A 12646-nucleotide genomic window follows, 5' to 3' on the forward strand; every position below is an offset into this window, starting at 1 on the left:
GGACAAATCATCACCTCTGGACCCCAGTCTGTCTATTTATAAAATGGAGGATGATATCTCACGAGATGCTGTGAAGATCCCATACAAAAGTAATTTGCAAACTGAAGAGTGCTAACAGAAATGTTAGTTAATAGTAGCAACAAAAATAATGATAATAGTAGAAGAAGCCCAATCTTCTGTGTGGTTCCACTGACCTGAAGGGAATTGAGCCCTTTGGGTATAAATCCAGAATGATGTCTGGGAATGTCCTGCCTTAGTCTTTGGAATGTAGCCGGGATTTTTCTGGGAAAGTGAAAGTCTCCATCTAGCTGAAGAGAGTGGGAAAGTGGCCCTGCTCCAGGGGAGGAGCGTCCAGGGAAGGAGAGTTTAACTAGGAGGAACAGAGGGCTTTGGCCGTGCAGCTCTGTTCTGCCCACAGGAGCCCAGGGTTGGGAAGGCTTGTGAGCAGAAGAGGCTGAGAGTCAATCTGGAATAAAAATTCTGGAAGGCAGGGAGTCAAGAATGTCTTAGCAGATGTGCATGAGAAACAATCAGTTCCTCTGGTGTAACTCCTAAATTTTGCTGAGCCTTTTACTCATTCATTTGAATAAATATGTAGTGAACTGAACTCAAACAGAGCATTCTGAGTGTCAAAGTGACTTGCCCAAGGCCAGGCCCCTGAGGGCCTGGGGAGTCCCTGGGAGGAGCTGAATTTGGAAGACTGAGGAATGAAAAATCCAAAGGCAAAGAAGGAAATCTGTAAGGAAGTCTGCCCAGCAGGACTCTGGTCCTTCTGTGAATTGGCCCTGAGCTGATTTGTCCATCTTTCTGTCTACTGTCTGGAGGGAGGGCATGTTCTCTAGGACTGGGAGGAGCTGGCTTCCTCCTGCTCTCTGCTTTCTGATCACTCCTGAGCCTAGTGGGCGGCAGGGAGAGTGAAGGGACCGGAATCTGTGTCTTGGGAACATCTGGTGAAGGAGTCCCTCGTGTTTAAGTTGGAGAAGAGAAGGTTTGGTTTGGGGATGGGGAGAACGGACACTGTTCCTATCTTGGGTTCTCTGAGGGATGCTGGGGAGAGGGCATTGCCTCGTTCTGTGGAGGCCCTAGGGTTGGTACTAGGACCTAGGGTGGAAGGTCACCCTGATGGAGCAGCCACCATGGGAGGTAGGAGTGGAGGGAGGGAGTGGCCTGTCTCTGGAGTGTGGGAGTAGAGATAGATACTGGTGAGTTTGACACTGAGGGAATTGCAGCATGGGGGAACAGATGGCTCAGCTCACATCTGTGCTGCTTCCCAGCTTTGCTTTCCAGTGTGGTGGATTCTGTGGTGTCTAAAACAGTGGCTGGCACACAGTAGGTACTCAGGAATTATTTGAAGAATGACATAATAGATGGGTATGCCTGAGGGGGGTTAGGGAATAGGAGTCACATGGGCTGCAAACGTGGACCCTTGGGCAGAAATCTTTGGAGATCATATTGTGGGTTACCCGCCATCTTCTCCAGGCCTTCCCCACAAACTGGGACCCCTAGAAATAAGACGTTCAGCCCTTTCTTTCTTTGTTCCCAAACTGAGGCACAGAGCAAGAAAGCAAAGGAACTGGCCGACTGGTGGCAGAGCTGGACTGGAGCCAGGCCCTCTGCCTCCCAGAGTCCCCTGTTATTGGAGGTCCTGGCCTGTTGATCAAGTGAGGTAGAGGTGCGGTGGTCAGGACCAACTTTTTGAGTTAATGCTGCCAGAGGGGAGGAAGAAGGCTTGGCTTGGTTTTGAGTGATGACCTCAGTGCCACAGGTCCCTTGGCCACCACCTCCCCCCTCTTCCTGGAGCCTGGTTGCACACCCAGCTTGTGCTCACACACATCCAGAACAGAAACGCATCTGTACACAGGTCCAGTCCCCAGTGTTACACTTATGGTCGTTGTCACTGAAGCACATATGGACAAATGTACACATACATACACTCAGAGACACACAGGATCCCAGGAGACATTTGCACATACCTCCTCGCTGATGGGGGAGGAGCCCTGAGTCCCAGGGAGATTCGGGCTGCTGGGCTGTTGGGGCTGTGAGGGTATCAGGGTATCAGCTGGGTGGGCTGGGAATGGGAGCCCCACTGAGGCTGAGTCACCCCTTCTGAGTCAGGGATCCTCCCCCTCTCCCCTCCCCCTCCCTCTCTCCCGGCTGAGCACCCAAGAGGGGGTGGCCCAGGAGGAGGGCAGAGGCTGGCTTGGGCCGGGGTGGGGGCAGAGGAGGAGCAAGAGCCTCCTGATGCACAGTCCCGCAGTGGCCTGGGAACTGCTTCTGTGGCAGTGCCTGGGAGGAGGTGGCCTGGGAGCCGAGAGAGGGAGAGAAGGGGAGAGGGAGAGGGAGAGGGAGATAGAGACAGGCAGAGAGGAGGCGGAGGCAGGGGCAGGGCTGCCGCGAGGGAGCAAGCAGGCGCACGGCGGCCGCCCCTGGGCTGGGCGCGGAGGCCGGGCGGGGGCGGGGGCTGGCCGCACGTCGGGCGCCAGGCCCGGGGCTGTGGGCACGGTGCCCAGCCCCCGGCGCACGCCGAGCCGCCGCCGCCGCTGCTGCAGTCAGCATCCATCAGCGGGCGGGGGTGTCGTGGAACAGGCTGCTCCGCAGAGCCCGCCGCGGCCCTGCGCGCCCGCCCCGCCCCGCGGCCGGCAGGCCGCAGGAGCTGAGGGGTCACCCCCCGCCCAGCCTGCCCGAGATGGGGACCCTCAGGCCCAGGTAGGCACGTGGTGGCGGGGGATCAGGTACCACGGGGGTCTGGGGGCTTGGTACATATAGGCCCAGCCTCCAGCTCTGGGAGAGGACTGGGGTGAGACCGGGAGGAACTGAGTTTGCAGGCTGTTGGACCCCTGGCCAGGGTCGGAGAAGTCCTTGCTATTTCTCCCTACCTCCCAGGTCTGCAGCCTCCCCAAGGCCTGGAGAGAGGGGAGGGCAGACGGTGGGCTGGTGCTTGCCTTGGGGATGAACTGTTGCTGGGTGCTGGGCTCCCTGGGTTGGCCCACTCTGTTCTCTGAGACCACTCCTGCGGCCTCCCGGGAGTCTGAGGGCTCTCTGGATGTCTCCATTCAGGCTTCACATGCTGCAAGACAGTCTTTTGGCTGGAGGCTGGGATGCTGGGGAGCTCCTGCCCTCACCCTCACCCTCTCCCTCTGTTACAGACCTTTCCCCACTCTGGGCTCACTTTGCATCCCACCTCCCTTCTAAGTCTTCCAAAGCTGGGGCGGTGGACCTTAGCCCTAGGACCTCTGTGGTTCTGGCCTGGTGTTGTCCTGGCCAGAGGCTACCCCCGTTGTTTAGAGGAGAGGACTTGCAGGTCCCCGTTGTGTCTGGCACCGTCACACTTAGGGATGTCCAAGAGCTCAGGAGGACAGGCATGGGGGGCCAAGTCACTACCAGGGTACTTACTAGGTTCTGAGGCCACTGCCTGGTAGAGCTATGGCCCAGGGTGGTCTATGAGGACCTTGAAGGGCTGGACAAGGACTAGGAGGGAGTTCTGAGGATACCAGTCTCCTTCTCGGCTGCCGGCCATGGTCCTGGCTTTTCCCCCCAGAGCTCTGAGGATGCGTTGGTGGGGGAGAGACACTACTGCGTGTTCCCGCCGTCACTTCTGGATCTGCATATCACCTCCTCTGCACCCAAAGGTGGGAGTGTAAGAAGGCTGGATTGAGGACCTCTCTGGGGCTGTGTGGGGTCCAACTGCTCCATCTCTTCCCCATCTCCTAGCATTCAGAGTCTTCCAGAATCAGCAGCAGTTGGGCCACGTTGAGAGCTGGGGATGGGAATGGTGCCCTCAGAAGCTCCTGGAAGACTCAGTGCTGCCTGTCCCGGGCAAGGGTGTGGAGAATAGAGGCGGCTGTGTGCCCGCCTGCCCACCCATTCCTCCAGATGGAGCCTGCGGCAGAGGCAGCCTGTGCCAGCCTCCTCTCTCAGCCACTGTGGCCCAGGAGGGTTCTGCCAGCTCCGTGCAGGGATCAAGCTGGCTTCTGCTGGCCAGCCTGAGGTCATGCCTGCCCAGCAACCCCGTGCGTGGTGTTTGTGATGTGCAGAGTGTGGCCCCTTGAGGGGCACCCCAAGGCAGTCCTGGAGGAGATCAGTGCAGTGGGCATTGTTCCTATTAAAACCCTTCCTGGGCCACGTGGCAGTTCTCTGGGCCCAGCTCTGTGAGTTTCATGGAAGGTTGCTTCCACAGAACCCGCGTGAGAATAATGCTTGATCCTGTAGTCCTCACTCAGTAAATATTGAAGAGCTGAATGACTTGTCCAAGGTCACACAGCAACTGAGTTGTAGAGCCAGCACTAGTGTAACCAGGTCTCCTATCTCTTGGTTTGGGGTTCTTGCAGCCCCAATGCCTGCTTCCCTCTTGCTGCAGCTGTCCCATACACAGGACTCTTACAGGGGCTGGGCACTATAGCCTGGCCCCTTAGGAGGGGCCTTACATTGGCCCCCCAGCCCTTGCCCCCAAGAGATGAGGAGGAAAGGCAAGGCTGCCTCACAGATAAAGGGCCAGGGCTGAGGCAACAGGCAGCTGGTAGCCCTGGACCCCCTTGGGAGTATACAGAGCCAAGAGGATGCTGGATGCCCAGGGATGTTCTGGGCCTGACCCTCTGGGGGCAGGAGAGAGGGTCTCCAGACTAGGTCTGGTGAGGCAGGAAGTACCTCTGTGTTAGCTCCAGCATGGACTTCACTCTGGGCCTCTCTGGACTTCTGTGTCCCCACTTATTCAAAGGGGATAATCATCTCTACCTGGAGTAATACCAATGATCACACAATCAGAGTGATGGCATTTATTGAGCACTTACTGTATGCCATGCGCTGGGGTGATAAGTGCTTTGAGTTATCTCACAGCAACGCTGTCAGGCAGGTGCTATTATTATTATTTTTTTTTTTTTTTTTTTGAGGAAGATTAGCCCTGAGCTAACATCTGCCACCAATCCTCCTCTTTTTGCTGAGGAAGACTGGCCCTGAGCTGACATCCATGCCTATCGTCCTCCACTGTATATGAGGGACACCTACCGCAGCATGGCTTGCCAAGTGGTGCCATGTCCGCACCCTGGATCCGAACTGGCGAACCCCCGGCCGCCGAAGCGGAATGTGTGCACTTAACTGCTGCGCCACTGGGCCGGCCCCCAGGTGCTATTATTATCCACTTTTTATAGATGAGAAACTGAGGCTCAGAGAGGTTTCACAGGTTTTCACTGAGCTTCCACAGCTGCACAGTGTGGGGCTGTCTGAGCCCAGAGCCCCTCTCTCTACTGTGACAGTATACCTGGTGCAGTGATGGGAGTACCAGGTTGGTGTCCCGCAGAGCCAGATGACTGATATGCCAGGGCTGGTCCAGGTGGAGAGGTCTGTGTGTTGGGTCTGGTGAGGCAAGGGTGGTTCTGTGGCCCAAGTACTCCTGTGGTCCCGAGGGGTAGGGGCAGAGAGGTAAGACTGGGAGCCCTGAGAGAGTGGTCAGCCTTGCTCTTCTCTTCGCGGGCAGGATCCCCTAGAAGTGGGGATGCTCTGGACTCCCTGCTCCCATTGGCTAGCAGGGAAGACTGGTTGGCCCTGACACTCGCCCCCTGCTCCATTTGATAGGATCATAATGACCAGAAAACAGAAGGGTGGGAATGCAGAGGCACCAGCTGGGACTGTGAAGAGGAGGCCCTGTAGGAAGGGGACTTTGAGCCTGGGCAGACGAATGGGAGTGGGAGCAGGTTGGCACTGCTTCCTTTGTGGGCAGGAGGCTTGTGGATAAGAATAGTAACTGACATTTCTTGAGCACTTATTATTATACCAGGTACTGTTTTAAGGGCTTACCTGTACGACTCATACAATCATCACAAAACCCTGTGAGATGGGAATTATCTTCTCCCCATTTTATAGATTGAGGGAACTGAGGCTTAGTGAGGGAAAGACAGTTGCTCAAGGTCACACAGCTAGGTTCTGGGGAGCCAGGATTCAAATCCAGGCAGCGTGGGTCAGAGACATGTTCCTGATGACCATGCCAGGCAGCCCACAGTTCCTTCTCAGAGTCATACTCAGTTTTATTCAATTTGAAAAATATTCACAGAGTAGCTCCATGCCAGGCCCTGTGTGACCTCTGAGGAAACATCCCTCTCAGGGGCCTCCAGTCTAGCTGGGAGGCACCGACACAACACAGGGAAGGTAAAGGGTTAGCTCTTGTGTGTGCTAAGCATGGATTCCTATTTTGGTGATCAGGGAGATTGAGGCCTTTGTGCTGGGCATCAAATGCCAAGTGGAATTTCGATAGTTGTTGAAGAAGGGTACCCACTCCCCTAGGTCAGAGGGGAAGGAAATAGGGATACTTTGAAGAAGAATGAGTGGTCTGGTGTGCATGGAGCAGATGGTGCAGGGGTCTGGGGGCACTGGAAGGTGACTCAGAAAGTCAGCTTGTGTTTGGGTCTTTGGCAAAGCTCTGGAATCCAGCAGACCTAAGCTCTAGTCACAGCTCCGCTTTGTACTAGCCATATGCCCTCGGGCACATCACTTAGCTGGTCTGAGCCTCAGTTTCCTCATCTGTAAAATGAGATAAACACCACACACCTATTTCATAGAGATCACGTTATGATGGTTGTTATGTAAAGGACCTAGCGCAGGGCTGGCACATCACAGGAACTCAGTAAACATTACCTCTCTCCTCATTCCATTGCGCTTAAATGTCAGGCTCAGGTGTTTCCACTTGACAGGAGCCTGGAGGCTCCGGGAAGCTTTGCAGTTGTTTGGTCTGCGTGGGGCATGTACTGGGGCCTGACAGAACTACGCTTGGGAAGGTCCCTTTGGCGACTGCAAGAACCACAAGGAGGGAGTGGACTGCAGCCTTGCAGGAAAAACATCAACCCTGTGCCCTTGGAGGGCTGGGGCAGGGAAGATTGAGGCTGCACTAAGATGTCCCCTCTGGTGGTGGAAGGCTCAGCTGGTTGGGGGAGGAGCAGCTTGGAGTGGGGAAGGCCACAGGGGTCACGAATCTGGTTTGAGGCCTCATGAGATTAAGATGAAAAGCTCGTCTCCCTTCAGTCATTCTGAAGGTTGCGCAGCATCTTCTTTGTGCATCTGGGTTTTTTTTTTCTTGTGAATAATTTCCTTTGGATGAATCCCCATCAGAGCTTCTTCTATAATAGCAGCAAATTGGGACTAAGTGCCTCACAATAGAAAGATGATTGAGAACGTTTTGGAACATCCAGTGGATAAAATAATACGCAGCCGTGAACAACCACAGAAATACTTATCCCTGCAGTGTATAGAGCTGTGCACTTGCAAAACTCTTTTGCATCTTTTATTCATTTCGTTTAGTTTCATGTCCCTGTGACAGAGGTGGGGCAGGGGTTAGATCCTGTGTGAGGAGATTCAGGCTGGGTTCTAATCTCCTTGAGGGCAGGGTTCATGTTTTATTCATTGTTCTGTCCTCAGCTGTAGCTCAGTGACTTGCAAATGCTTATCTGGGGAGAGAATTGATTGAGTGAACAAAGCAGAGGAGAAGTGACTTGCCCAAGGTCATGCAAGTAGTAGGACCCAGGACCTGGTCTCCTTGTCCCTACTTTCCACATTCTTCTGTTCACTACTCAGTATCCCTGAGGGGAGTAGGGAGGAGAGGTTCCCAGTGAGGACTTGGGACGCACACAGATCAGGGCTTAAGTCTTGGTTCTATCTTTCCTAGCCACCAGGCCTTGGCAAATTAATCTTTTTAAGCCCCAGTTTCCCCATCTGTAATGTGGACAGTCCAGGTACCTGCTTTTAGGGTTGTCAACACTAAGTGATTTAAGGCATGTAAAACTCTTGGCATGGTAACTAGCAAATAGTAAAGCACCCGTGAATGTTAGCTGTGATGATAATGATGACATAATAATGTGGAAATATTTCTGATGGAATTAATGTTATATGGGAGAAAACCCTATAAAATTATGAGCACTCAGATTAAAGTGGTATAAAATTAGGTATGAGCATAGATAAAGGTTGGAGGAGAACAGGCAGAGATGGAGTTACAGCGGATACTACAGGAAACAAATAAGACTCACTGCCACAAATCTTTTTTTTAATATTATATTTATTTTTTCTTTAGTTATAATTGCAAAAGAAATATGTGAAAAATCCTAATAATTCAGAAGTGTATTCTCTCCTTGGCTCCCCAACCAAAATTCTTCTGTGTAGAAGTGGCCAATGGTAACAGTGTGGTGTATGTCCTTCCAGGATATTTTGGATATTTTCTGTGCCTACATAAGCATACAAACCCAAATGGGACCATAAATTGCATTGTTGTTTTACAGCTTGCTTTTTTCATTTAACTGTATATCAACCTCTTTCCATGTCAGTATTTATAAAATCCGTCTCAAACGTTTTCGCAATAGGTAGGTAATACTTTTGTAATTCATTTTTTAATGGATAAATGCTAATTAATTTGGCCAGCCCCCTGTTGATGGACATTTAAAGTTGTTTCCAATTTTACTCTATTCTAAATAATGCTGACGATGAATTCTGATAGTGTTTAAACAGTTAAAGAAAAATCAAGTGAGAAAGAGTCAGAAACTGAGACAATGAAAGTTGCCCAGGAAGGCCCGCTGCTTCTCTCTTCTCCTTTCTTCTCCTCTCCTCCCTTCTTGGTGGAGCCTGAGAGGGCAAGGACACTGAGGGCTGGCATGCTTGGAGGAGGCCCTATCTCTGTCACCCTCAAAGAGTGGGGATGTCCCAGGGAAACCCCTTCTTTTACTCACCCACTATGGAGCTCACCTGTGAAATTTTCAAATTCTCTTTGGGTGCTGTAAGCTGCTGCCTGGGCCAGGCTGCTGTTTACCCTCTGAGTGTCCTTGGACAGGTTCTTTACCTTCTCTGGACCTCAGTTTGTCCATCTTTATGGTAGTGACAGCCTTACTGATGACAGCCATTGCTGCCACTTACTGTCTACTATATGGCAGACATGGTGCCAGAGTGAGCTTCACGTGCATTCTCTCATTTAATTCTCACTAAATGCCTTTGAGGTGTAGCAGGTATTATTCTCATTTTACATGCTCAAACTGGCTCTCAGAGAGGTTAAGTAACTTGCCCAAGGTCCCCAAGCCAGTGGAGCTGGGATTAAGACTCTGGTGGAAAGGCCATGTTCATAACTGCTGTTCCATGCTCCATGCTCCTTTTTACCAACCCCTGGTCAGTGAGGTCCAAGCAGAATAATGATTATAAAAGGATCCTTTAAATTGTAACACACGCTGCATGTGGGAGGAATTGATACTGCTGTTATTATTTCTACATCCAGAGCAACAGTAGCTTTGGTTACATGGCTGACAGCAAGTTGGAGGTAGTGGGATGTAGCAGGATTGAGGGGGAAGAGCATGGGACCATGAGCCAGCAGACTTGGGTCCTAGTCCTGGCTCTACTCAACTGACTAGCTATCTGACCTTAGCCAGCCAAGCCAGCCTGGGGTAAGCCTACCTATTCCATGTGGCCGTTATGTAGCTCAAATGAGACAAAGCCCAGAAGACAGGCAGCTCATTGCCTGGCTCTCAGAGGATGCTCCACTATAGGGAGGTCTCCGTCTGTGTCTGTAGTCATCAATGTGGTCCAAGCGGGAGGCATTTCTCCTTTTTGATGCCGTTGCTCTGCAGGTCTGGGCATGTCACGTGGTCCCCGGCCCACAACTGCACATCAGTCTGTGGCTCCGCGGTGGCACGTGAAACCTTTGGGCAAGAAGCCAGTCCTGATGGGTGGCAGCCTCTTTGCATTGCTTGGTTTTATTTAATGCGGTGCCATGGGTACTGCAAGCCTCTGACAAATTGCCGTCTCCCCACTGCTGCGTACAGACCTGAGCAGCAATAAGAATGACTGTGGGCCCAGCTCCCATTTTGACCCCTCCATCAGGGGCTGGCTGGGAGAGTGGCACAGGGCCCCAGAGGCAGCTGTCTCAGCCTGCCCCCCTCCTCCCTCATTGCAGGCAGGCGTTTCACTCACGTCCACCCAGAGATTGTCACTGGGGAAGTGAATGTTTTGTTCTGGGGAAATCCCAATGGGCAATAACATCATCTCCAGAGGGGAAGAATAAATCTTAATAGGCTCTTTCTCTCCCTGTTTTTTCTTTTAATTCTTTTCTTTTTCTTTTCTGACTCCAGAAGTAATACATGTTCATGGTAGACAAATTGTTAGAGAGAGAACCCCCTAAAAAGCCAAAAAAACCCCCACAAAACTCTATAATTCCCTCTCCAAGGGAATGCTATTGTTAACATTTCAGCCTTTAGACTTCATACTAAAGAGGGGAATATCTAATATTTTTTGAGCAATAAGTGTGGGTTTTGACACGTGTTAAGTGCTTTGTGGGCATGATCTGATTTAATTTTCACAGTAAACCTGTGAAGTAGGCAAGACTACCATCATGATTTTACAGATGAAGACACTGAGGCACAGAGAGCTTAAGGGGGTCTTGTTCTAGTTCTCCTGGTCTCCCATTTTATCCTTAACCACTAGACCATACTGCCTTTTCCTGATTTCTCCTTCCCTCCCTCTCTGATTCATATATCTATTTAGTTTCAGGAGGTGTATCAGTCAGATTCTGGCAGAAAACAGAATTCTACTCAGATGCTTCAGCTGAAGAGATATTAATAAAGGTGTGGACAGAGTTAAAGGAACCCACAAGGGGTACCCACAAACTAACAGTGACAGAAGCTGTTACCTCCCTTCCTCCTGAATGAGCAGAGGGAGGGAAGGGTGTTACCGGATTTCAGTGGTGGCTGGGCCCATGCACGGAGCTGTCAGCAGAGGGGCTCAGCCCCCACCAGAACCACAGGGAGGGAAACTGGGAAGATACACTCCAACCTCTCTCTCCATCCACCCTCTGACCTCCTGTTACTGCCTCCCATTGGCCAAACCTAACCAGAAGTCAGCAGACAAGTGAGCTCAAGAGACAGTCCAAGGGGTCAACCTCCATCTACATCTTTGAGCAGGGAGTGGATGTAAGGGTGCAAATGAAGACTGACAGTCCAGGGGCCTGGTTGTAGGGGGATGGGGGAGATGTGCCCTCTGACTTCCCCAAAAGAGAGAAGAGTTATCTTGGTAACTGTGATTTTTGAAAACATCATTCAGAACAAAGAATCTCACTGTCTGCCTGGTGTTCTCTTGGTGTTTTGGTGTCTCTCACAGCCTGTCCATTTCTCTCTCTCCTCTCCTCCCTATCATTAATTCCTACCTGGTTCAGATTTCCCAAGAATACCTGGGGAAAAGTTGTCAGTGTCCAAGATTTAGACAAGAGCCTTACTGGCTAAGAATTAATTGTTCATGACCATGAGCGCACGTGGCTGTATGTGCCCTCGTATTGTTGTACCGCTATGCATATGTGTGCAAAGACATGCTTTTGGTATACGTATCATAAACATCTGTAATATACTCTCCTTTGTAGTTAACGTGACTTTAACTTGTGTATTTCAAAGTCCTCTTGTTCTCTGTAACATCCGTTATCTACCTTGCTCTGAAGTGGGGGGACAGGGTCTCTCATCCCTGTTTCACAAATGAGGAAACTGAGGCTCAGAAAGGAGAAGTGACTTGCCAAGGCCCAGCAGAAAGGAAGTGGCAGAACTGAAACAAGAAACAGTGGTCCTGATTCTGAGTTAGCTCTTCCTAGTGTGTTTGCCTTTCAATCTTGGGAAATTTCTCCTCGGCCAACCTCACCCCTGGGAGAAATTAGTGCAGGACAGACCCCCGGAGGCTGCTGAAATGCCGTGTCCTGGAGTGGACCTTGGAGTCAGAGAGACTGGGCACAGCCTTATGACCTTGGGCAAATCTGTATGCCTCTTTGGGGCCTGTGCATCCTCATCAGTAAAATAAGGATGATAATATCAGGCATTTGGATGGAAAGTCAGGTGCTTAAGTTCCGATAAGTCATCAGGAGAGGCTGGCTGGCTGGTAGCCAGAAAGGCTCCCGAGGTGAATGCAGTCCAGGTCTCTGGTCCTCGGTTGAGTAGAATTAAAAATTGACTCCTTGGCGTTCCACCGACCCATCACCCATATGTTTGTCCATTTATCCATCTTCCCATCCATCTGACACCAGACCCTCTGGGTTTGGATTCTGGCACTGCCATTTACTAGCTGTGTGAGATTGGGCAAGTTAGTTAACTTCTCAGTGCTTCAGTTTCTTCTTTTGTGAAATGGAGATAATAGGAGTACCTATTATAGGTTATTATGAAGATTAAATGAGTTAATTGATATTAAGGGCTTAGATCAGTGCCTGGCAAATAACAAACTCTATAAACGTTGGCTGTTGTTATTTATCAAGAGCTGTGCTAAGCCCTGGGGATAATGGCAAATGAGACAAAGTTTTGTCTTTATGGATTTTATATTCTAGAGGAGGAATAGAAACAAATAAGTAAATCAATAAATAAATGTTTTTCATTTGTGATAGTTATTGTGAAAGAAAAAAAAACCCAGCATGCTTGTTTAGTGGGTACAGAGTTTCTGTTTGAGGTGATGGAAAATTTTGGAAATAGTGGTGATTGTTGCACAACATTGTGAATATAGTTAATGCTCCTGAATTGTTACACTGAAAAATGATTAAAATGGAAAAAACAAAACAAAATAAAACCAAAAAACCCAGGATACTGTAACAAAAACATAACAAGAGGGACCCACTTTAGACAGTGGTAAAGGGGCGCATAGATTGAGATCTGAAGGATGATGGCTGCCA

At 50.6% G+C, this 12646-nt stretch overlaps 1 protein-coding gene across 24 annotated transcripts in view; it reads left to right on the top strand.

Annotated features, from left to right (window-relative positions):
* EPB41L1 (erythrocyte membrane protein band 4.1 like 1) overlaps positions 1-12646 on the top strand; it is a 117509-nt gene that overhangs the window by 47312 nt on the left and 57551 nt on the right. For 4 of the 24 annotated variants that reach the window (XM_044748055.2, XM_070485846.1, XM_070485864.1 and 1 more), the window contains exon 1: positions 2565-2706. The exons of 13 other annotated variants lie outside the window; for them this stretch is intronic. The gene's annotated coding sequence lies outside the window, so the exon portion shown is untranslated. Of the gene's footprint in view, positions 1-2456; positions 2707-3538; positions 3630-12646 lie in introns of those variants that run through there. 7 more of the 24 variants (XM_070485838.1, XM_070485841.1, XM_070485840.1 and 4 more) reach the window with 5 other exon arrangements.

The sequence above is a fragment of the Equus asinus genome, chromosome 15 (assembly GCF_041296235.1).
Source record: "Equus asinus isolate D_3611 breed Donkey chromosome 15, EquAss-T2T_v2, whole genome shotgun sequence".
In the NCBI taxonomy this organism is placed as follows: domain Eukaryota; kingdom Metazoa; phylum Chordata; class Mammalia; order Perissodactyla; family Equidae; genus Equus; species Equus asinus.